At 42.5% G+C, this 24,846-nt stretch overlaps 1 protein-coding gene across 2 annotated transcripts in view; it reads left to right on the top strand.

Annotated features, from left to right (window-relative positions):
• The window catches only part of BCKDHB (branched chain keto acid dehydrogenase E1 subunit beta), a 2,914,018-nt gene that overhangs the window by 914,985 nt on the left and 1,974,187 nt on the right, over nucleotides 1-24,846 (top strand). The window lies entirely within an intron of this gene.

Raw genomic sequence — 24,846 nt, forward strand, 5'->3', positions numbered from 1 at the left:
TGGTGGTCTAGATAATTGCTTAAACAAGGACATCTGTGCATAATCTGTAGTGACTTAAAATCTTTTGCTGTTTGCAAGAAGCCTTCAGGGTTGCTGGGTGGAATGAAGTGATATTAGATGTTAAAAATCACCTGTGCAGTCATGTTTCTCTTTGGCTGATTACATTTTTCATTGAATAGATCAGTCATTCTCTAGTAATTTTCGTATCCATCATTTGTGTTTTAATTTAAATTTTTATTTTACAGGGAAGTCTTTGCAGTCAAATGCAGCAAAAACAGCAAGTTATATAAGAATGCTACTATCAGAAATATTGTTAAGAGCAGATGTACTTTTGCACCTTTAAATAAAACCATTTCTGTTTGGATAGAACAAAATTTTGCACCAGTAGAATGCAAAAGTGTGAGTTCTGTTCACATTGAGCCAGTTAAGTAGACCCCACTTGCTGTGTAAGCATAGTGTGACTGTATGAAAATCAGCCATAATAGTAATTACAAGAATCTGGCTGTGTATGCAGTTAGGCAATGAAACCTTGCATTAGCCACACTTCATAGAATCGGCTTGGTTATTCTTTGCTTTGTAGAGTAGCTCAAGAAGCAGTGCTGGTTGAGTTGTTCTGAGGCAGGAGCTTTAGTGATTTGTCACATTACACTTGATAGTGAATAATAATTTCTGTGGCTCTTGGTGTGATGCTCTTTATATAAAATGTGATTCATAGCTTTTATAACATGTACATAAGCATAAAGGAACAAAGTAGAAAAATCACTCATTTCAAGCTGCATTTTTGCACACTGGTTAACATCTAATCTGTAGATATATCATAAATAACTGACCCTTAGGAGCTGGTGATGTTCTTCTATATAACTGTTGTAGAATTCTTAATCTTACGGCATCTCCTGCCAAGGATAGTACAACATTCAGCCAGTATACCAAAGCCTTACATCTTGTATGTGCCATATGTTGCATGTATACTCCTGTACAAGGACGTAGGGCATAAAGGTGATGTATAGACACAGTTACCCAGAACTTCTTTGCCACCAGTCCAAATGCCATCATCACTCTTAGGTCTGAATACCCCTTTACTATGCCGAATACCTTACTGTCATATAAGTGTCCCGTTGAGGTCTCTCTTATTTTTTTTCTTTTGTTCTTGTTCTCTTTTGGTTACCTGGAGTTTGTGTTATCCTATAAGGGAAGATTTCAGTTTGGGAGGCAGATTCTCCGTAAAGATCATCACAAACACTGTCTTTTTGTGATTGGATGCTTCACATGACCATACATCCTGTAGCTTTTGTAAGGCGTTTGTTTCTGAGACTCTCAGAAACCAGTTATCTTCCCTGGCTATCTATCTAGAGAACCAGAGGTTTAAACTGTTAGCCCAGGGTAGCATGACAGAACCAATTAACCGTGAGGTACAATTAAGTAAGAAGAAGGGCAAGAAATCTTGACCGAATTCATTAGCTGTCCAGCCTCCACCAGACGTTTATCTAGAAGCAGGTGATAGCTCTGTAGGCCATCTGGTGTCTACCTAGGACTCCTATGCCATGACTCCATCTGAGGCCAGCATGGATCATTCCTTTCATACACCCTTTAAGGTGTTGTAGGCATCTTCTCCAGATGTCAGTAGGGAAGTGCGGCTGATTATCTTGGAGGGCCCTAGAGGATTCTGAAGCTTCTGGTCAGGGAAGATGTTCCAGGTACTCTTACTGAAACTCGAGTATTTGTTAGGGCTGACATCCCTTACCGAGAAAAAGCAGAAGACTAAGCATTCTTCTGTAAACCCCAAGGATCCTCAAATTGAATGGCAGGAGTTTACTAAGGGTCTGTTTAATGCTTTAATGGCCCTGAAGCTTCCCCAAGGAGTTTCTGTGCCTACGTCCACTTGGACTTCAACTCCTTCCAAACAGCCTAGGGATCCTAATTCCTCAGATGATGATTCAGAGTCTGATGAAGGGTCCTTTTCTTACTCTTTCCAGATGTCTTCACGTTTGACTTACGCTTCTGATAAGAAGCATCTATTAGTCCTGAGTTTCCTTTTGAGGAATTGTCTTTTTGGGGCCACAATAGCTAAAATGATGGAATACTTTAAATGGGATTCTTCTCAGGTGCTTGATATCCAGAAAAGGCATTCTGAGTTGCTTCAGGTTTTTAAAGTGCAGTTTAAAATATACATAAGTAACATTAATTACCTTTTAGTCTTGAGTCAAGAATAACTCTTCAGGATGTGCAATCCATTTTCTTTTTATTTAAGTCCACATCCGTCAGCACTGGGAAACTATCTTCACAATTTAAAAATCACTCTCTCCAAGCAGCAAAAATACGCAGTTTTTCTTTCCTTTTCTTATCAGTATCATGCATGCAGAATACTGATATTGGCAAATAGGATCTCTGCAGACCCTCGTGTTTCTCGATTAGTACTGCACGTGAACACTCAACAATTATGTTTTTGGTAACAATAATGTTTTAGAAAAATACAAGCCATATGGCTTGTTAATCAGTCTTGTTTTCTGACCTTGTATATTTCAGTACCAGTAACATTCTAACTCCCCAACATTCTTTGCAACTACCCATCCCAGCCTGGGAAGATCAGAGCTTACATATATAGTGTGTTCTTTCTTGCTTTCAGAAACCAGTCTTTATAACATCCCTTAACCCCTTCAGCACTTTCTTTACCTTCAGTCATATGCTAATACACTTGCAGCTTGATATTAGAATGCAGTTGTGAAACATTCAGAACTACAATAAGTATTTGTGGTTTGCATAACTATGCATCCATACTACATATTTTTAGCATGAGCAAATATTAAATAATTCATCAAACATAATTGTGAAGAAAGTGTAAGTTAATATGCATTTAGTGTAAAGTAATTATGAGAGATGTATTTTTCTGTAACAAGGTGGACACTCCTAAACCTTTTGCAGTACCTCCTGTATTGTCTGCTTTGTTAGACACTTTTATAGCTGCTTTTAAGTCTCCGGTTTCTCAACCTCCTGCGTCAAAGAAACCTAAGCCTCTTACTTTGTTTTTCTTCTTTTTTCCCCCAAAATACCTTTCAAGTGCATTAATTTATCCCAGTCGTAAGTTCCATTTAATGGAAATACCCCACCCGAACAATTCTTAGGAAGCTGAAACCAGTCATACAAATGCTGACAACTTCCTTTATTTTAACTATGATACATCAAAAATGCAGGAGTTCCCTTTTCAGGGATTCAATCTTGGTTGCCTATCTTTGTTCCAATTGTTCTCTCTCTCTTTTTTTTAAAGACTTACCTTACAGATCCTGGAGCCTGGCAGTTCAGAGTACAGGAAAATAATTATATTTATCAACACACCATTCAGGTAGGGGAAGAATAGGAAGTCGGAAGTCTGTCATCATGCAGTGACAGAGGAGTGGTTTTGATCAGCCTTTTCCCACAGCACCCCCTTACTTTCATTGCATCAAAAGTTCAAACGTTATAGCTCCAGCATTGCAAGTGTGATAACTGAGTCCAGAACTGACCACTCTTTTGGACCCCCTGAGGGTACTTTCACACAGTCACACCTGGACTTGATTTAACAAGAGACACTTAGTTTCAACATGTTGTAGGCACGTAAATTTGAATTAACTCTCTTGTTAACTTTTCTCTTTTTTCTCTCTCTCTGCAGTCATAACATCACAAAACAACACAAACATCAGCCGTACATTAAAGTGGCACAAAGCAAACAGTCATGCCTCTTACCTTTTTTGGTCCTGAGGGTACCGCCCTCAACACAAGGCACCTCCTTGTGTTAAATTCTCTCTCTCTCTATATACATATATATATATATATATATATATATATATATATATATATATATATATATATATATATACACACACACACACACACACACATATACAGTAACAATTTGTCCTTAGTTGCTGTGGGATCTGCCCACTATAACCTTGAGGGTACCACCCTCAACACAAGGCACCTCCTTGTGTTTATTTTATATCTTAATAAACTTTTTGTTATTTCTTGTGGGAACTGGCCACTATTACTTTTACATACAACGAATAAGCAAATTTCTGTCATTCCCCAAGGCAGACACCACATACCGAACAAGCAACTCAGTTATTCAACAAACAGAAACGTCATATACTTAAAAAGCAAAGTCAGTCTTTCAACAAAACAGTACACATTATATACTTAAAAGCAAGATAAGTTATTCAACAAAACAGTACACATTATATACTTAAAAGCAAGGTCAGTCATTGAAGAAAACAAGAAACATTATATACGGAAAAGCAAGGTCAGTCATTGAACAAAACAGTACACATTATATACTTAAAAACAGTTGGTCATTGAACAACACAATAAACACATTGCCAGCATTACTTTGAACTACAGTTGCCTAAAAGAGAGGAAGGAAGAAAGGACAGAAAGAAAGAAAAACATCTCTAGCCTATATGTTTGCACACCCTGAATAGTTAAGTGTCCGAGCTCTGACCATTTCATACAAAACAATGTGGAATTCACAGAAGAACTTTCTGTGCTGGGCCCTTATAATTTATTCCACAGTGTTCCGCAGCAAGATCAAAGTTCAGATTTCAAGCATGGCACCAAAGTGTTAAAGTGTGGTTTAAAATACACATAAATAACATTAATTATCTTTTAGTCTTGAGTCAAGAATAACTCTTCTGGATGTGCAGTACATTTTCTTTTTATTTAAATCCACATACGTCAGTGCTGGGAGACTATCTTCACAATTTAAAAGTCAGTCTCGCCAAGCATCAAAAATGCACAGTTTTTCTTTCTTTTTCTTATCAGTATCATGGATGCAGAATACTGATGTTGTCAAATAGGATTTCTGCAGACCCTTGTGGTTCTCGCTTAGTGCTGCACATGAACACTCAACAATCATGTTTTTAGTAACAATAATGTTTTAGAAAAACACAAGCCATCTGGCTTGTTAATCAGTCTTGTTTTCTGACCATGTATATTTCAGTACCAGTAACATTCTAACTCCCCAACATTCCTTGCAACTATCCATCCCAGCATGGGAAGGTCAGACCTTACATAAAGTGTGTTCTTTCTTGTTTTCAGAAACCAGTCTTTATAACATCCCTTAACCCCACCAGTCTTTATAACATCCCTTAACCCCTTCAGCATTTTCTTTGCCTTCAGTCATCTGTTAATACACTTGCGGCTTGATATTAGAATGCAGTTGTGAAACACTCAGAACTACAATAAGTATTTGTGGTTTGCATAACTATGCATATATACTACATATTTTTAACATAAGCAAATATTAAATAATTCATCAAACATATTTTGAAGAAATTGTTAGTTAATTTACATTTTGTGTAGAATAATCATGAGATGCATTTTTCTGTAACAAGGTGGCCACTCCTAAACCTTTTGCAGCACCTTCTGTATTGTCTGCTTTGTTAGACACTTTTATAGCTGCTTTTAGGTCTTCTGTTTCTCAGCCTCCTGCTCCAAAGAAACCTGGCAGGCTCTATAAGTTTCCTGAGGACTGTCCATTCTTATTTGTGTGTCCTTTTTCTGACCCAGCTTTGGTGTCAGTCTCTTCTGACAAACCTAAGTTTTTTCTTTCTTCCAAGTGTATGTCTTCAGATAAGGATAGCAGGGCAATGGCGTGGATTGGTAAGAAGTTTTATGCTGCTTCTACTTTGGTCTTTTGGTCCATCAGTTGCCAGACCACATGACCAGATATTCCCTGGCCTTGATTGCCCAGGCTTGTCAGTTTATTTCTGACTTCCTTGATTCTTGAAGGTAAGTCTTCCGCTTTATCTGTTTTTGGTTCTACCTCTCAAGTGGCTCACCACTCTAACAAGTGCAGCTGTGATGCTGCTGATGCCTCTTCCAGAGCTGCTGCCTGTCATGAGGCATTACTCTTGGCTTCATCTACAGTCTTTACCTGACAACATTAAGGCCAAGTTGCTGGATGCTTCTTTGGATAATAAAAATCTTTTTAGGGCTGCTGATGCTGGTATGTTTAAGTCTCTTCAAGAAAAATAAGTCTTTTCAGGACCTTAAACATATTTTGTCTGTCCTGTCCCTAATTTCCAGAGGAATTATCCTACTAGGCCTGCTTTTGTTCAGACAGCCTTGTCAGGCCACTAAAGGCAGGAAGTGTGGTAGGCGAGCTCCTCCTGCTAACTCTTTTCAGGTTTCTGTTGGCCAGAAGTCTCCTTTGTCTTACAAGCCTGCTTCTCTTTGAGATCTTGCCCCATCCACCCCTGAATCAGGTTTCCTTGTCCCTTTGGTTCTCACTCTATTTTCCAGATTGGCATCTCATCATCTCGGATCCTTGGGTTCTCACTATCATCTGTCTGAGTTACTTCATGTGGAAGCCTCTTCCTCCTTTTGCAGGAATTCTCCATACTCCCCTGGAACAACATCCTTATTCTCAGAGGTCCTTGGGTTCTTGGTGAACCAGGGAACTGTCCAGCCTGCATCTCCTTCCTAAGTAGGAAAGGGATTTTACTCCAGGATGTTCCTGATTCCTCGAAAAGAGGCATGTTCTGGATCTCTCTCCTTACTCAACACCTTTCTCAAATTTCCTTTTTTTTGGATGCTTATTCTTTAAACCCTGTTCCCTCTTGTACTACCCCAGGCTTTTTTGGTGTCCTTGGATCTGAAGGATGCTTACCTTCATATTCATATTCACCCTCTTTTCAGGAAGTTTTAACGTTTCTCTGTTTCTTCCTGTCATTTTCAGTATTCTGTTTTGCCCTTTGCTGTCTCTACTGCCCCAAGGGTATTCACAGAATGTCTAGGTTCTGTAATTGCCATTTGCGGGCTCCAAGGCATTCAGATTTTTCCTTATCTAGATGACCTGTTGATTCAGGTGCCTTCTCCAAGTTGTCTGTTGCAGGACCTGGAGTTCACCACATCTCTCATTCGAAGTCTGGGGTTCACTGTCAACTTCTAAATGTCTGTCCTAACTCCCTCTCAGGATTGTGAGTGTCTGGGTTGAAGGATTCAGAAAGTGCCAATTGTGGCCTTTTATCCACCTCCAAAACATCTGTCCATTACAGCTTTCCTTCAGTATCTTCTTTCTCTGCCTTCTATTCCAGAGTTTCTTTGAGCCCTGGGATTCATGGCCTCTTCTGTTTCACTGCCTCCTCTTGCCAGACTGCACATACGGAAGCTTCACAGGTACCTGAAGTCAGTTTGGCTTCAGCGTTGCCACCCTCTGGAATTAGTTCCTCTCCTTCCTTATGTAAACTGGAAAATTTGAGTGGTGGATTCAGCAACTTACCCTCATCCCCAGGCCTGCCCTTTCAGCCTCCAGTTTCTTCTCAGGAACTGTTCACTGACATAGGATGGGGGTTTCCTGTGGTCACCTGAAAATTCAAGGTCTCTGCCCCCCCCCAATCAGACCTCAGACATATCAATATAAATGACATTAGAATCTGATTCTAGGCCTTCAGGCTGTTCACCCCATGCACTCTGCAGGCCCTTTGAAGGATTACACAGACAACATCATGGTGATATGGTATGTCAACAAGCAGGGATTCACAAAATCTTACATTCTCTCCAGACTGGCTGTTCAGGCTTGGATTTAGGCTGCTAGTTATCAGTTAACTCTTCAGGCAGTGTACATTCCTCTAGTGGCAGACTGTCTGACCAGGTCCAAAACACAGGCTCACAAATGGGTGTTTCATAGAGACATGTTTCTGGACATTGTCCTTTGGTGGGGTATCCCTCAGGTAGATCTTTTTGCCTCACCTCTGAACAGGCAGCTCTCTCTTTTCTGTTCCAGAGTGCCATGCCATCTGGCATGGAAGATGGGCACCCTTTCTTTTCCTGAGAAAGGGATGTTTATCTATACCTTCCCTCCCCTTCTCTACTTCCATGACTTCAGCAGATGATTCAGCTGAAATCCCCAAAAATGTTTCTACTGACTCCCTATTGGCCAAGACAGCACTGGTTCTCCCTCTTAATGCATCTGGCCTGCGGCAGTTACCACAGGTTAGCTTACCGATTGAACCTTCTCACACAGGACAAGGGGGGGTCTCATTCATCCTCACTTGTTCACTCTTCAAATGACAGAGTGGGTGATAGTGTTTTGATTCCTTTTAGGCACCTTTTTTCTGAGGACATTCTCAAGGTTTTATAGTTGGCAAGAAAACCTACAACCACAAAGTCTTGTATGTCCAAATGGAAGAGATTTTCTGTCAGATGCCATGCTCATAACTAGGACCCTTTTTTCAGTGTTGGTCTCTCCGGCTTTCTGCTATTTGTGAGTTGCTCCAGTCTGGTTTGGCCTGTTGTTCTGTAAAGACATATTTGGCAGCTGTTTCTGTATGTCTGTCCTTGAATCCTCCTTTGCCTTCTTGCTTTGAAGTCAAAACAATTTCTTAAAGGAGTCCTGCATCTTAGGTCCTGAAGGAAGCTTATTCCTCCTCCTCAGGACCTTAATTTTATTTTAGAAAAATTGACCCAGGCTCCTTTTGAGCTTGCAGTTTCAGCTTCTCTGCAACATTATATCTGGAAGACTGTCTTTTTACTTGCTCTTACTTTTGCTTCGAGGGTTTATGAGCTTCAGACCCTTATGGCCAGCCTTCCTTTTTTTTTTTTTTTCACAGGGACAGGGTGTCCCTTCGTACTAATCCTTCTTTTATGTCCAAGCTTGTTAATGAGTTGTCTTTGAATCAGGCAGTACAACTTCCTTCTTCCCAGCCTACTAGTGAAAGGGTCAAACATACCTTACATTTACATAGACAGCTCAGGTATTATTTGTTCTTTTCATGGCAAGTGTATATCTACTTCCATTAGAGCATACTCCAATAGGGCTGTTGTCTGTTCTGTTGCTTTCTTCAGGGGGTTGGACTCCAATTCCATCCTTGAAGTTGCAACTAGTCTTCATTGCGTACCTTTACTAAGCATTACAAATTGGATATGGTTTCTAGGGCCAGAGCAGGTTTTGCTAGAATTATTCTGTATGGGTTTGTTAAGAGATTTTCCCAGCCTTCCACTTCTCAATCCTTTTCTTGAGGTTTTGTACTTTCCCTAAGGTGAAGAATACTGCAACAGTGGTGTAGAAGGACATAGTACAGTTGTGTAAAATTTTACCATAACAGTAGATGTCCTTCTCTTCACTGTTGCAGTATTCAGTCCCTCCCTCCATCCCTCTTTTTCTTTTGGGTTTTATTTTGGTTTCTCTCCTGGCTGAGGGTCTCCCTTTTCCATCTGTGTTTTTCTCCTCCTTGATAGGCATAGCCTTCTTTGTCCTTTGGGGACTATTCTCTTCTGGGGCAATTCATTTCAGGGTAACTGCGTCTGTGTATCAACTTTATGCCCTATGTCCTGTATTGGTAGCATACGTGTGACTTTCAGTGTATTCAAGATCTAAAAGCTTTGGTGTACTGGCCAGATGTTGTGCTGTCTTTGACAGGAGATTCCTAAGGTGAGGAATACTGCAACGGTGAAGAGAAGGGCATCTACTGTTATGGTAAGATTTTACACAACTGTACTTTTTTGGGTCACACACAACCTCTTACAAAGTGTCAAACATCCCTGACATTAACCAGGATTACATATTAGGATGTCAGGGAGATTTATGTAGTCCACCAAGTCCTAATCGATTGATGGACTGTTCCATAGTAACTTGCAAACCGCCCCCTTGATTATGTGACTTCAGAGGGTGATGTGATAGGTAAAAAGGTGGAGTGGGTGATGCCTGCACATGGATGAGTTTGAGAGCTTGCTTCCACTTTATCCAAGGCTAATAACTTATTGCTAAAAATAAATTTTTGATGGAATGGTTTGTTGATTGAGTGGGAATTAACAGACTGTACCATATCCAGTACCAACAGTGCATTATTTTTAAAGTAGGTCTCTCTCTCAGCTAGAAGTACTAATGAAGACAGATCCAGCAGGTGCCAGGACCAGTCTGCTAAAACCTTTAAGCCTTCTTTGACTGGGACCATATTCAGTTGTTGTACCCTGTTATGCATGCATCCATGTAAAGACTAGTCCTTTCATTATGCCCTGTAGCTTTTTCCAGCCTCAGTTTGCACTGTGACAAAGTACAAATTTTTGATGTTTTTTCATGTTTCTTTCCACTCACTGAAGAATCGTTCATGTTTTAGTGTACTGATAATACAGAAGACAAACATACAAAGTTTTGCTGTGGAAAATCGATATCTTTCTGAGAGTTTTGCATATTTTGCTTTTTCTCCTCTCTTTTTTTTTCTTTGCTGTGAGCTATATCTAGACATCCTCAGCTACTGTTTTAATGTATAGATCTCACATTTGAGAATACACTAGAGGCAAAATTATGTTATGTTCATAAGCTTTTTTATATACTGAACAAAATCTAGCAAGGACATTATTGGCTGAAGGGTAAGCATCACAGGTACCAAGCTTTAAAGGCATGAAGAGATTAAGACTAAAGAAAAATTGCCTTAGGTCTCTGCAAATGATCATTGGGATTAAGTATAAAAAGTAGAAAGGAAAGAGCAGCAACACGAAGGAAGACTGCTTCAAAGAATAAATGAAGTAAAAATGCATTGCTTTGACCTCTGAGATTATTGTACTTTCAGCATTGGTGATCATCATGTGTTCTCTTCTCCTGTTACATCAGCTTGTGGTTCTGTGGCATGTCTAATTTTAGGGACTTGAGATTGTGATCTCTCTCCACCTGAGCTTTGCATTAGGCAGTGCAGGGGCCATGGGAAATTAATGGATCTGATGTTTCTAATCCTGCTGATGCCAGTTGTTATACTTGTTTCCTCCCCCACAGTTGTACTCTTGTTTGCCCTGGTGACATAGGAAGGAGACTTTTTGTAGCCAGTAGTGGTCTATTGGTTATGTAGTTCACTAGCATTCCTTCACTCTGTGCGAGCCAGTGTCCCTCAGGATAGAGAAGCTGCGATATATTTTGGTCTAAATATCAGTCTGTCCTATTTGGGTTTGGTCATGTGATTATCATTGGTTTATGTCAAATGATCATGTTTTCAGAAACTCAGACTTCATATGGTCGAGACCATATGCTCAACTTTCCAAAAACCCAAACAAAACAACAAACATCTGTGTTTGTGCAGGGAGGCAAGCCCTCTGCACCCCCAACCCCCCTGCAAATTATACTTGCCAACTCTGAGATATTATTAGAGTGGGGAAAAGGGTAAATTCTGGCTATGTACCTGCTCTATAACCTAACCTCCTCCTTCTCCTTATATGATAACTAAACTGCTTTTTGCTACTGCTGACTAATGATATTTTTTCCATAATTATTATTTTTATCGCTTGTTAATACTGGTACAATAATGCTGATTAACATATCTCTGTTAATACCTCTCTAATTGAATTCATCTAGCAACCAACAAAATTTCTGCTTTATGTACATATTCTGTATATATTACTTTAATCACTATGTGTAACACTTTATCTATTTTTGTACCAATTAATGTTTAATATTTTCTGTATTTAATATTTTCTGTATCTATGTGATTGTCAGAGCTTTTCTCCCCGGGCCTCCACTGAAAGTGGGCTCTTTTAGACCCAGTGAACTTTCCCAGAAAGCAAATGCAATAAAATAAATAATTTCTCCAATCTCCACTGTACTATGATCTCCATGCAAAGCCTTCGAGTTTGACTGCAAATTTTCTCCATTTGCTTTGTACAAATCCTGTATAGAAGCCGAGACTGAGCAGTGCTAAAGTGCTGTCTGAATGTTTAAAAATTCACGCATTACTGATAATTTCATCAGGGATGGTTATTCACCTTCAGTATGAAAAAAGTACTCTTTGTACTCCTGCATAAAGCTGGAACTTAGAAGGTTTAAACAGTTATTACCTTATTGCTCATTTAAAAAAAATAGAAAAATGTGCATATTCAGTTATTTGGGAGTTTACTAAAGAATGAGCCATTTTTTTAAACTATCAGCACATTTTCTGACCAGGCTGTGGAGCTAATACTGACTTTGTGGATGTCATTGAATGTCTTCAGTGCTATTTAGGCCTTGTCAAAACATTTGGTCGCTCTTCATGATAACATTTGATACTGTTACTCTTGCCACATTTCAGAATATTCTGCTTTGCTGTGATGTTGCATTAGGTGCCTGTAGTTGACTTACAAACTAACTAGAAGGTAGCCTTCAGTCAGTTAGATGGATTAATGCAATTTCTCCACCCTTGCCAGTTACCATTAAAATCCCATAAGGCTCAGTGCTCTGATTTTTGTCATTGACATGGTGGAATACTGTGTACTACAACATCAGTGCAATGTCAAGCTGACAACCATTCTACTTTGAATTGGTTAACTTTGTCAGCCCCGTGTTGCAGGTCAGCTTTTATTCAGTTGACATGACTTAACTCTTTGAGCAACTAGACGTATGTATAGCATGGGTGTGACTCTGTATGTGTCTCTTGTGATGGGCTGTCATCGTACCCAGGGTTGATTTCCTGACTCATTATTCCCATTATTTACTGAGGTAGGTTCCAACCTTCTGTGACCCTGAACTTCATAAAGCAGGTACTGAAAATGGATGGGTGGATGCATGATTCTGGGGTACAGAATTTACTGGCTGACGATGTCTGTAGCCTATCACCTTTAGAACATGAGTGCAGTCTCTCTCCATGGTTCTAGCAGTACTTAATAGCCTTTTTCTGCTGTTGGAATCAATTGCTCCTGCATTTGTTCAGTTTATCTCTCAACTCCAAGCATAACCATTTTTGCTCACACATGTTTGATTAGCAGTTGGAAACTCATTTCTTTCATTATTTCCTGACATATGTCCTGCTATGCTTTCCCTTCCTGCACACCAAATGGCTGACATTAAAAGTAAGAAGAAAAAGTACCAAGTACCACCACTTCCTTGCAAGATCTTTAATGTTTATTTACATATCTCTGCAACCAGTGTGATAGTCTACACATATATACCAGGTCTAAGGCAACTGCCTGTTGACCATTAGTGTGAATGCCATTTTAGCTAAAACAGTCCAAAATTGGCTTCTGCATAATTAAAAAATATTAGCCTCCCATCCCATATGCATAAGGCTTTACCCTCTGCACCCCCAGATCTGATATAATCATCTCAGAAATTGCTTTCGCTTGGAGAAAAGATGCAGTGCACGGTTTGTCTAATCATATCAAATGAACTTGATGCATTAGTTGTAGTGGTATTCATTATACCACTGACTGACTTACCACATAATGCTAATTTTCTTCCAGTGGTCTTTTTTTATTGTCCCTGTCACATATGGCACATATGGATGAAGAACAGTTAGCATGCCTGACATCGTTCTTTCTCTCACAAGAACTTAGAAGTATATTATAATCAGTACAGCAAACACGCATCGCTTAGCTGTTTTTTATGTGCTTGTCACCCTTTGGATGTGCACAAAGAGGCATACAGGGACAAAAAAAAAAAAGACCACTGTAAGAAAATTAGCATTATGTGGTAAGTCAGTCAGTGGTATAATGAATACCACTACAGCTAATGCATCATGTTCATAGCTATGTCAAAAATCTCGATGGCAACACCCAGATTTCCTCTGAGTTACAGCACAACGGCACGAAAAGTACAGCACCAACTGATATTGCCAACATCCTGGCATATAGGTTCAGTGCTAACTTTACCCCCCAAAGGGCCCATATCTACGCAGGAAGAATGCAGAGTCCCTGTAATCACAACTACGCAGGTAAAAGCTGCACTCTGTAAAGCCAAAAACACAGCATCCATGGGACCAGACAACATCCGAGGCTGCGTTTTACATGAACTTCAGAACAAACTGGCTCCCCAATTAAGCACCATGTTCAATAATAGCCTCGCATCAGGCTTTGTGCCGACTGAATGGCGCACAGCAACAGTTATCCCACTCCACAAAGGGGGAGTCACCACTGATACCGGGAACTATCGACCTGTTAGCCTGACGAGCCTGGTCTGCAAGGCCATGGAACGTATCATCATGGAACTCATATGCAAAGACATTGGTAACCTCCAAACTCTGTATCCCACCCAGTTCAGGTTTGAGAAAGGCAGAGCATGCCTCCTGAACCTGATCGACTTCTTTGAGGCAGTCACCAAAACCATAGATGAGGGTAAGGTGGTTCACACAGCCTATCTTGACCTTGCCAAGGCTTTCGACACCATCCCCCATTCTGGAATTATAGCTAAACTCACTAAACTAGGTATAAGTCCTTACATCACAAGATGGGTTGCCAACTGGCTCACTGACAGAACCCACACTGTAAAAGTTGCAGACTCCAAATCTGACCTCAAAGCAGTGACAAGTGGAGTACCACAGGGTTCCGTCCTGGGACCTCTCCTGTTTGGTATCTAATTCTCTGAAGTACAGGCTAACACAGAAGGCCTCTGGCTAATGAAGTTCGTAAATGACTGCAAACTAGGAGCCATAGTCAAGTCCCCAAATAATGTGGACATCCTACAGAAGGACCTCGTTGAGACAGATGCCTGGTGTCAGAGCCATGGCCTCAAGCTCAATGCCAAAAAGTGCAGTGTCATCCCCTTTGGTAAAAACTCTGTACCCATGAACTACCATATAGGCAGCAATCTACTTAAAACCGAATGTATGATAAGAAACCTTGGGACCCAGGTGGACAGTAGTCTCACCTTTGATAGTCACATCGCCACAGTAGTCAGGAAATTCTTCTACTTGGCACACCCCATCATAAAAGGGTTCTCATCCAGGAAAAAAGAGGTCATTGTCCCCCTCTACTCGACACTCATTAGACCCATTATAGAGTACAACGTCCCTTTTGGAATGTACCTCACAAGACATCTGCAACAGCTGGAAAGGCCACAGAAATACCTCACAAAGAGGATTACTGGCCTCAAACAAATGCCCGTCTCAAAAAACTCCAGCTTTACTCCATAGCATATCGCCTACTCCGAGGTGATCTCTGCCTAACATATAAAGCTTTGTCAAACCCAGAGCTGTTGGACATGCTACACCGCGAGAAATCCCAATCCCTCCGAGCTACACACTCTAGGGACCTAAACCTTGTCCCCACAATAAACAAGACATGCTAGAGGGATAAATTCCTGTCCCAGAGACTTCCCATACTCTGGAACAGGCTACCCATCTATGTCAAGCAAAGTTCTTCATTAGCACTCTTCAAGAAAAATCTTGATGAGTGGATGGGAAATAGGAAATACACCCCAGGGATCACTTCTGTGTCTCTGCTTGACAGTGGCACAGGAAAATAACTTTCTTGGGTGGCGTAAGCCAGGGAATCTTGTTGGCTAGGCTTACATAGGCCCTTGGGCTGATAGCCTAGTACCTACCTATGGACCTATGAACAGGCCTGCCCTCATTTCTTGTGTAAACTTTTCAGATTTAGTTTGCAGACCACAGTCTGTCTGGTACTTTCATTCTGCTGTTGTTGCAGCATTCATTTTGTGCTGGCTTGCACATGTGCAAGAGCAGCATGTTGCTTTAATAGAAAAGTAACAAAAGGAAGCCAGCACGCAAATGAATAAATGTGGTATGCTATCTAATAAAAGTGCTGTGAAGCATTACTTGATGAATAGTAATGAATGTATATACAAGTCAAGAAGAGGCATATCTAGGTATGAGAAAGTAAAAACAATATTACCATGTTTGTTTTTGCAAGCACGCAAATGACTAAATGTGGTATGCTATCTAATAAAAGTGCTATGAAGCATTTCTTGAGGAGTAGTAATGAATGTATGTACAAGTCAAGAAGTGGCATATGTAGGTATGAGAAAGTGAAAACAATATTACCATGTTTATTTTTGCAAGCAGTCTGTCTCTCAGATAGTTAAATACAAGTATTTGTTGTCTGTCTTATTTTGTCTTATGTTTTGTAAGCATTTCCGTTGGTGCCAGCAGTTAAGAGAGGGGGTTAACTCAACTGCTTGCACATGTTCACATTCATTTTCCAGTATTACACACGTATGATGGCCTTGTCACTACTTTACATAAAAGGCAACAAAAAGCCAACATTATCATCTTGCATTATTTCATAATATGGCTAATTTATAAAATAAGATAACTCATTTTATGATCAGCTGTACCATCATGCAGACAAAAAGCAGTGAGGAAGGAAAATGTGTTGCTGTTGTGAGGTTTTGGTGTTGGGTGTTAATGAGAAAAAGACATTCTCGGATTTCTAAAGAAGGAGCACCAGGTCCATGTCACACTCCCTAACACCTGGTGCCCTGGGCAGTTACCCCGTTTGACCCACCTTAGCTATGCTTCTGGGTGGGGTTCCTCCCGATGCACTAGGGTATGAACCTTATGAGGGACCACCGTTTAGTCAGGCATAGGGGAGTTAATGGTCTGATCAGCAACCTAGCAGTAAGAGTATATATTGTATATAGATTCCGAACTGCCCCGGAAAGAAGGATGTGAGGGCTCACAGTACCCTCCCCATGAGTGCAAACTGATGAGGGCTACCAACAGGAGGCAGATTGAAAACAGAAATGTGTTCCCAGTATGCCTACTTCACTGTTACCCCTTCTCCAAGAGATTGTGGCTGATTGCATCCTACGCTACACTACCCTCCCACCAAAATGAGCTCTCAAAGCTCCCCCTGCCAAGATTGTCAAACACCCAAGCCACTACTGAAACTGTGGTCACTTGGACCACAGTCAGGGCTTTATCACCCCTGTACCACTGGCACTGGATACCGTAACATGTTCTTGTCCAGTGATACTGAGTAGTATCATCTCTCTGTAACTAGAACACCCCTTTTATTCCGAGCCAACAGCTTACCAAGCTAAAGATCCGAGCTCCAAGCTCCTCCCCCTTACCCATACTACACTGCAACCTCCTTCCAATCCTTAGATCTCGTTTGCCGCGGCTTCGCCAGCAAGAGATTTCTGAGCTCCAGGAAGGTTAGTTAGATTTCATCTAGCTTTCAGTCTGTGTGTGCCTTTTTCAGTGCTAAACAGTTTTATAACCCTACCCTTATTCTCCCCGGGTTTTTGTGTCTAGATATTAGTGATTGTAGTAGTGTAGAAAGTTGCTAAACTTTCTGTTGTGTAGACTTCCTCTTCCCTCCCTTACCGTGTGTATGTGTGTGTGTGCTTCTGACTTAGCTTATCTAAGCAGGAATGTCAGAAAGTCAGAAACCAACTTTCTCTAAATGCACAGAGTGTGGCCATAAGCTGCCACTGGCCGATGGCCACACTCTGTACGTAGTTTGTTTGGGGTTGCCTCATCTAACATCAGGCTGCAAAATTTGTGTGGCCTTTAACCCCGGGCCCTGCAGGATCGCAGGACCAAGCTGATTCTTGCGGGTCTTTTACCCGCAGAGTCAGCTACTTCTTCTGCAGCTTCTTCTTCTTCAGTCACGGCTGTGACTGTTCAGCCTTCAGGCCCTCCTCCCCTGGACTCAAGCTCCCACCTCTAAATAGGGAGAGAGAGGCCAAGAAAGACAAACATAGGGAGAAAGAAAAAGAGAGAGCCAGAGACAGGGAGAGGGGTCGCAAGAGGCAAGCGGACTTGGATCCGTCGACCCGTCCCTCTAAGGTGTTATTGTCTCCAGAAAAAAGTGCAAGGCCATCTTCCCCTCTGCTCCATTCTCCATGATTCTTCCTGGAGCCGGAGGAGGAGGCTCGACCCGCTTCGAGGTCATCCTCGCATCGGCCCTCCCAGCCGGTGTCGGTGGTGTACTCGAGGTCTACTAGGAGCCTGTCTGAAGCCAGTGTGGACCTGATGATGAGAAGGTTCCTGCAAACTCAATTGCAGATGAGAGTGTTGCTGGCTTCCCCCCAGCTGGAGCGGGGAGTTCGGCCCCAACATTTGCCCCGATAGATCCTTCTCCGATCCACCCTGGGGTTTCGAAGTCTATGGATGCGAGGAGCCCTGAAGTTAGGGGGTTGGTGCCAATGGTATCTCCTACCTTGATGCCGGCCATGCCCACGAGCCTCTTGATTCCCTTGTTTGATCTGAGCTCTCGGAGCTGAGATCTGGGCATCAGATCCAAGGGGATGAGTGTGTTAGCCCCATTGTGGTCGGGGCATACTGTCTCCTTGGGTCTGGCTGTGCCAGCCTTGGCTCCGATCCCCTCGTTGGATCCGAGGGGTGTGGCTACCCACACCATCATCTTCAGGGAAGCCAGTTCCCCTTCGGCTTTCGACGTTGTGGAGAGGGTTCTCTCTGGAGGATCGAGACCCCTCACTCTTTCCTCGGAGTCCGCTTCTGCTCCCTCGCAACTGAGCTTGTCTTATATCATCCAGTCCTCCCAAGGACAGCCTGTATTCGGTACACCTCAGACAGTTCCCCTTGAGGAATATGAGACTGTTTGCGGCCCTCCCCAGAGAGTCCCCCCGAGGAGGCCCCTTGCAAATGCCAGTGCAAAAGGAGGCACATGGACTCCCCTGAGTCCCTCACTGAAGATACTGACTTGGAGGAAGGAGAAGGTTCCCCCAGATCACCCCCCCGAAAGACGTCTCCTTTGGAGATGTAATGGAAATTCTTCACCAGAGGGAGGGGGGGGGGGTTGGTCCACCCAAAAACCTTTCTTGGACGAGTCTGTATTTCTGGAGGCGTTCGATACAGGCCCATCTACCTCTTGGGTGCCCCCCCCCCGGCTGACCCTCTGGTGGACCTTATTACCACCAGAGCCTGGAAGTAACCAGACACTGTAGAGCCAATACCCAAATGGCCCAACAAGGTATTGAGCCCTGCTGTGGACAAAGTCACTTGGAGTAAGGGTTCCCCAGTTGATGCCATGGTGGTGGTGGTGGCAGCGGCCACCAAAAAGGAACTCGCCCAGGAAAGTTCCTCGGTTCATCCCCCAGACAAGGAGTCCAGGGCAGTAGATCGTCTTGGAAAGTGGACTTTTGCTTCAGCTACCTTTGCTATAAGGGTGCTGAATTACATGGCCCATGTAATCAGACTGCAGTGGAACCTTGTGAAAGAATACACTGAGTCTCCTCGGAGTCCATTTCTGCCGAGGATAAACAGACATTCTCGGCGCGTATGGCCACTCTCAAGTCTGTGTCAAATATGTCCATGCATTTACTCTCTCATACCACAGAGATAGACGCTAGGGCAGCTGGGTCCGTTATTGCGATGAGGCGTCATGCCTGGCTTCGGTTTTGCGATTTTTAGGAACCTTTCAAGGCGTCCTTCGCTAACACCCCTTTTGACGGTTCGACTCTGTTCGGGAAGACCGTCCGAGATACGCTTGTCCAGAGTGAGAAGGACAGGAAGATGCTGTCAGCCATCAGGATCCGCTTCTCTAACTCTCAAAGGTCCTTCTCCAGGAACCAGTGAGGGCAAAAGAAGCTGTGGTTCCGGAAATCTCAGCAGTCTCAGAATGCTCAGGACTCCTTCTCCCCCAGAGGCAGAGGGGAACCAGGTGGACACTGGTCCAGAGGCAGAGGGTGACCGAAGAACTCCGGGTCACGAGCACCTTTTTCTGACTGACCCGCGCAGCAGCCCTGAGGGGTTGCCCGAGTGCTCCTCTCTGGAGGCAGTCACGGGATGTTTCTTGAGACACCTAGCTCAGTGGGAGTCCATCATGTCAGATCGCTGGGTGCTTCGAATAATATCCAGAGGCTATTCTATTCTCTTCATCCCTTCATAAACAACCCCTTATGCACAAGGCACCTCCTGGACGTCCCACCCGCTCAAAGGGAAGTGACAGCTTTGGGGAAAAGAAAGCTGCTAGAAAAAAGAGCAATCCAGTGAGTGCCCCCAGACCAGTCCGGATCAGACATCTATTCCAGGTTATTTTTGGTGCCAATAAAAGACGGGGGACTTAAGGCCGATTCTCGACCTATCCGCGATGAACCTGTCCGTTGCCAATAAAAAGTTTTGGATGGTCACTCTACAATCCATCCTGCCCTTCTTGCAGGAGGAAGACTGGATGTGCTCGATAGACTTCAAGGATGCGTGCTACCATATTTGATGGACAGACTATCCAGGAGGTTCCTCTGCTTTCAGCTTGGAGCCAGTCATTACCAGTTCAGGGTCCTACCCTTCGGTCTCACCACAACCCCCAGGGTGTTTACCAAGGTCATGGCAGTTGTAGCAGCCCACCTGAGGCTTCAGAGCATTCATGTCTTTCCTTACCTGGATGACTGACTTCTCACTGCCTCCACCAGGCATCACCTTACTAGCCAGGGATTTCTTTCTTCAGTTGCTACCCGGTTGGGGATCACAGTAAAGCTCAAGAAGTCTTCCTTCCAACCTGTTCAAATTCTAGACTTCATAGGGGCAAGAATAGACTCTTATCAGGCCAGGATTTTTTTGACTCAGACAGATTTCACAGCCTGGCCCTTCATGTATTGCACTCCTTCAGTCTCCTGCACCCCCAGCGGAGTTAGTCCTGAGAGCCATAGGGTCCATGGCAGCAGCTATAAATAATTCCTTGTGCACGTCTGCATATGAGAGTGTTACAGCAGACGTTACAAGTTCAGTGGTCTTTACTACATCAGTCTCTAGACTGCGATTCCTCTGAGCAGAGTGTGCAGAAATTCTCTCATGTGGTGGCTTTAATCTCAGGAATTGTGAGAAGGTTGCCCCTTTGTTGCACCTCCACCTCAAGCCATGGTGACCACGGATGCCGCCCGCTTAGGGTGGGGGTGGCACTGTTCGGGCCGGACAGTCCAAGGCACGTGGACTCAGGGCGAGACCGTTTTGCATCTAAACGTTCTAGAGATGAGAGCAGTCCTTTTAGCATTGCAGGCCTTAGCGTTGCAGGCCCTTCATGCCTCTCTTCCTCTGGGAACTATTGCGATCTAGTCAGACAATATGTCAGTGGTCTGGTACATCAAGAAACAGAGGGGAACCAGGTCTTATCCACTTTGTCAAGAGGCCATAAGAGTGTGGGAATGGGCGATTTCCACCAACCACTTTCTGATAGCAATGCACATTCCGGGTCGGTCCAACATCTTGGCAGACAAATTGAGCAGGACTATCCTTTCGCCTTATGAGTGGACTCTGAACCCTTCTGTAGTGGGACAGATTTTCCTCAGGTGGGGTCAGCCTTGCTGCGATCTCTTCGCATTGCCGTCCAACGTGAAGTGCAGCGAGTTTTTCGCTCTAATTCTCCCGACGGGGGAAGCCCCCAGAGACTCTCTTGTCCATGCTTGGCCACCTGGTCTTCTTTAAGCATATCCAATGCTTCCACTCATGACAAAGTTCTTATGGAAAGCTCGTCGGTTGGGGAGCAGAGTTATCCTCATAGCACCATTCTGGCCTCTTTAATTTGGTTCCCTTGCCTGCGGTTTCATCTCCTAGCTCCGTCCTGGATCTTGGATCCCATTCCAGATCTTATTCATCATCCCTCGGGAATTCTTCCTCTGAATCTGGATAGCCTCAAGCTTGCAGCTTGGTTACTCCAGTTCCCTTAGTTGCTAGGCCTCCCAGTATCTCTTCCCCAGTTAAATCCATCCTGGCAGCAGCACATAAGTCCTCTACCAGGAAAGTTTACAGTAGTAAGTGGAAACGTTTTTCCATTTGGGCTTCACAGAGAAATCTGGATCCCTTTACCACTCCGGTTCCAGCGGTGTTAGATTTTTTTGTCTCATATTTTCCAGCAAGGGACCAGCTCTTCCACAGTGAAAGTATAGCTGCAGCTATTTCCCATTTTCATGTAGGAGAAAATTCAGGCTCCCTAGCTGCTGCCAGAATTTACAAGACTTTTTTTAAAGGTACTTTTCTTCTGAGGCCTCCTGTTAGGAATCCTTCCCTGCCGTGGGATTTGACTTTGGTTCTTCAGGCCTTAGTCGCGCCCTTGTTCGAGCCCGCAGCATCAGTTGGCTTGAAATTCTTGTCATGGAAGGCGGCCTTCCTGGTGGCTATTACATCAGCCAGGAGATTGTCGGAGGAGCTGCAGGCACTGTGTATGAAACCCCCATACCTAGTTTTTCACAAGGATAGGGTATCTCTCAGGACTAACACGTCTTTTCTTCTAAAATTGCTTCGAAGTCAAATATTAATCAGTCGATTAATTTGCCTGTATTTTTCCCAAATTTTCAAAATAAAGGAGAATATAAACTTCATTTGCTGGATGTGCACAGGCAGTTACGTTTTTATTTGCATAGGTCCAAACATTTCTGTAAATCAGATCAGCTTTTTGTTTCCTTTGCTAGACCCTTTTTGGGAAAACCAGTTTCAAAGTGACTATCACTAAGTGGATTTTACTTTGTATTTTACAAGCTTATAGAGAACTTGGATTACCAGCACCAGAAGGGGTTCATGCTCACTCACCCATTCTATGGCTACTTCGGCTGCATTCTGATCTAGAGTTTCCCTGGACCATATCTGCTCAGCAGCTACCTGGGCCTCCTCTCACACCTTCATTACAAGCTAGATTTGGTGTCTAGAGGAAGGGCTTCCTTTGGCTCTGCAGTGCTCTGGGATATTCTTCCTGAAGGGCCTCCCAAGATTCGGGTAGCTAGAGACTCTGTCCCACAGACTGATGATCAAATGAAGTTAACTACTTCAGATAAAGAAGTTATGTACTCACCATAATGTTCCATCTGAGTAGTTAGACTTCATTTGTCAGCAACCTTCCCCCTGACCTTGATGGTTATTTCTCTGTTTGGGCTCGTTGTCCTGAATTTGGCGAGCCTGGTTTATGAGTTCGGGTCAGGTCTTTTTGGCTTAGGTTGTTGAGTGTCACGTTGTTAGGTGGCAAACTCGATTTGAGGATTGGAAGGAGGTTGCAGTGTAGTATGGGTAAGGGGGAGGAGCTTAGAGCACAGATCTTTAGCTTGGTAAGCTGCCAGCTCGGATCTGTATCTATTCCGGAACCCACAGATTGCTGACAAATGAAGTCTAACTACTCAGATGGAACGTTATGGTGAGTACATAACTTCTTTTTATTCACCCTCAAGAAGACCTCTACTATAAACAAAGACTCGTTCTCTATATTCTCCCAAGATAACACTGTTATTGAGGTTGCCACACATACTAAACTTCTAGGAGTCACCATATATGAACACTTAACCTTTGACATGCATATTAACAACAACATTAAAAAAGCACATCAGAAACTGGGCATGCTATACCGTCACAAAACATTCCTCAATTACTCCTCCAAACTAGCACTTGCCTCCTCCTTCCTGCTCTCATCTCTTCTTTATGGCACTCCTCTTTTTACTAACATACATGCCAGTCTTAAATCCAAGCTGGATTCCTGCTATAACAAAATAGCAGTTTGTCACTAACAGACAAAATTCATTGCACAACTGTGCCTCTCTTCGCTTACTAAACTGGCTAGAACTTCCTCATCATCTCACATACATACAACTAACAGCTGCCCACAAACTAATATTCAATCCTGCCAGGTGCCATGCCCTTTCTTCTCTGTTTACACTTTACCACCCTAATAGACCTCTCCGCTCTGAAAATCACATGCTTACATGCATACATAGAAATGTTTCAAGCACAGGCATTAATGCCCTTCTAGCTTGCCAATATATCAAAACACTTGTTCCCATAATAAATGCCCAGGCTGTTTTTAAAAATATCTAAACTAGTACTTGCTTTAATGTAATTTGGTAATCTGTTCCAAGCATCAGCTACTCTGTCAGAGAACCAATTAGTACAATTCTCATTCCTATAGAACTTTCTACATAGGTTATCTGATGATTCTCTAGTACTTTTTGATAACCCCAAACATTCCCAGAGGTAGTTTTCCCTAAATGCCCTATATACCTGAATAAGATCTCTTCTTAAATATCTGTAAGAGATGCAACAAGTTCATATATTGTTTTCCTTTAGGGTTTCCATATTGTTATTCCATACTCAAGTTTGGGTCTAATGTAACTAACAAAACAATGACTTCATTATGGTTGATTTCCTAGACTTTATAAATCTTTTTATACAACCTATAGTTGTATAACTATCATTAGTCACTTGGTTGATATGATTAGAAAAACTCATAGCTGAATCTATCCATATACCCAGGTCCTTAAATGAGTCTACAGTTTCAATCACTGTGTGCTGTATTAAATATTCACCTTTCAGTTTATGTCTCCCAAATCCCATATGCTTAGTTTTTGATGTATTTATCAACATATTATTCTCCTGTGCCCAAATGGTCAATTTAGTCAAATTATTTTGCAGACATGCCTTATCTGTAACACTTGTAATCAGTTTACCTAATTTCAGGTCATCAGCATATAGACTGTATAACACCTCAGATGAAAAAGTAAGGTCTGAAAGATGCAATCTAAACAAGTAAGGGCCTAGGACAGAGCCCTGTGGGACACCTTGACTGTAACCAAGGATTTCACCTGTCCAGTTGGTGTGTGATACTTGCCATGTAGCTATCCATCTTATCAACAGTACATCAATATCTAGCTGTACTAATTTATTGATCAGTGTTTTGTGTATGACCCTGTCAAATGCTGAAGTTAAATCTATATAAATCACATCACAGCACAATTTTTCATTCATAGCTGTTATTATATTGTTATAGAACATCATGTTACAGGTGGTAATAGATCTATTTTCAACATATGCATGCTGATAATATGGTTTCAAGTCCCAACCTATCCAGTTCTGACAATAACTTATCCAGTATTACCTTCTCCATTATTTTTCCACAACATGAAAGTAGACTTAAGGGTCTATATGATTCTGGGATTGTCCTACTCCCCTTTCCCTTAAAGACAGGTTTAATAAGTGCATGTCTCCAATCTTGAGGAATCTCCCCATATTTATATGACCTAGTGAATAATAGATATAATGGTAGTGTAAGTTCTTGTTGAAGTGTTCTCAGGTCATTGTTACTTATTCCGTCTCCTCTCAGCGCTTTGTTTGGATCCAGTTTGCACAATTCTTTATTCCAATATCTGTGGTTACATGGATGTTACTAGGACAGCTTACCACCCCTTTTGTGGAGCCAAACCGTTTTGCATAAGATTTTGTAAATATATCTATAATCTTGTTGTGT

Source organism: Protopterus annectens, chromosome 1.part1 (genome assembly GCF_019279795.1).
Source record: "Protopterus annectens isolate FY-2018-M chromosome 1.part1, PAN1.0, whole genome shotgun sequence".
NCBI lineage: Eukaryota > Metazoa > Chordata > Ceratodontiformes > Protopteridae > Protopterus > Protopterus annectens.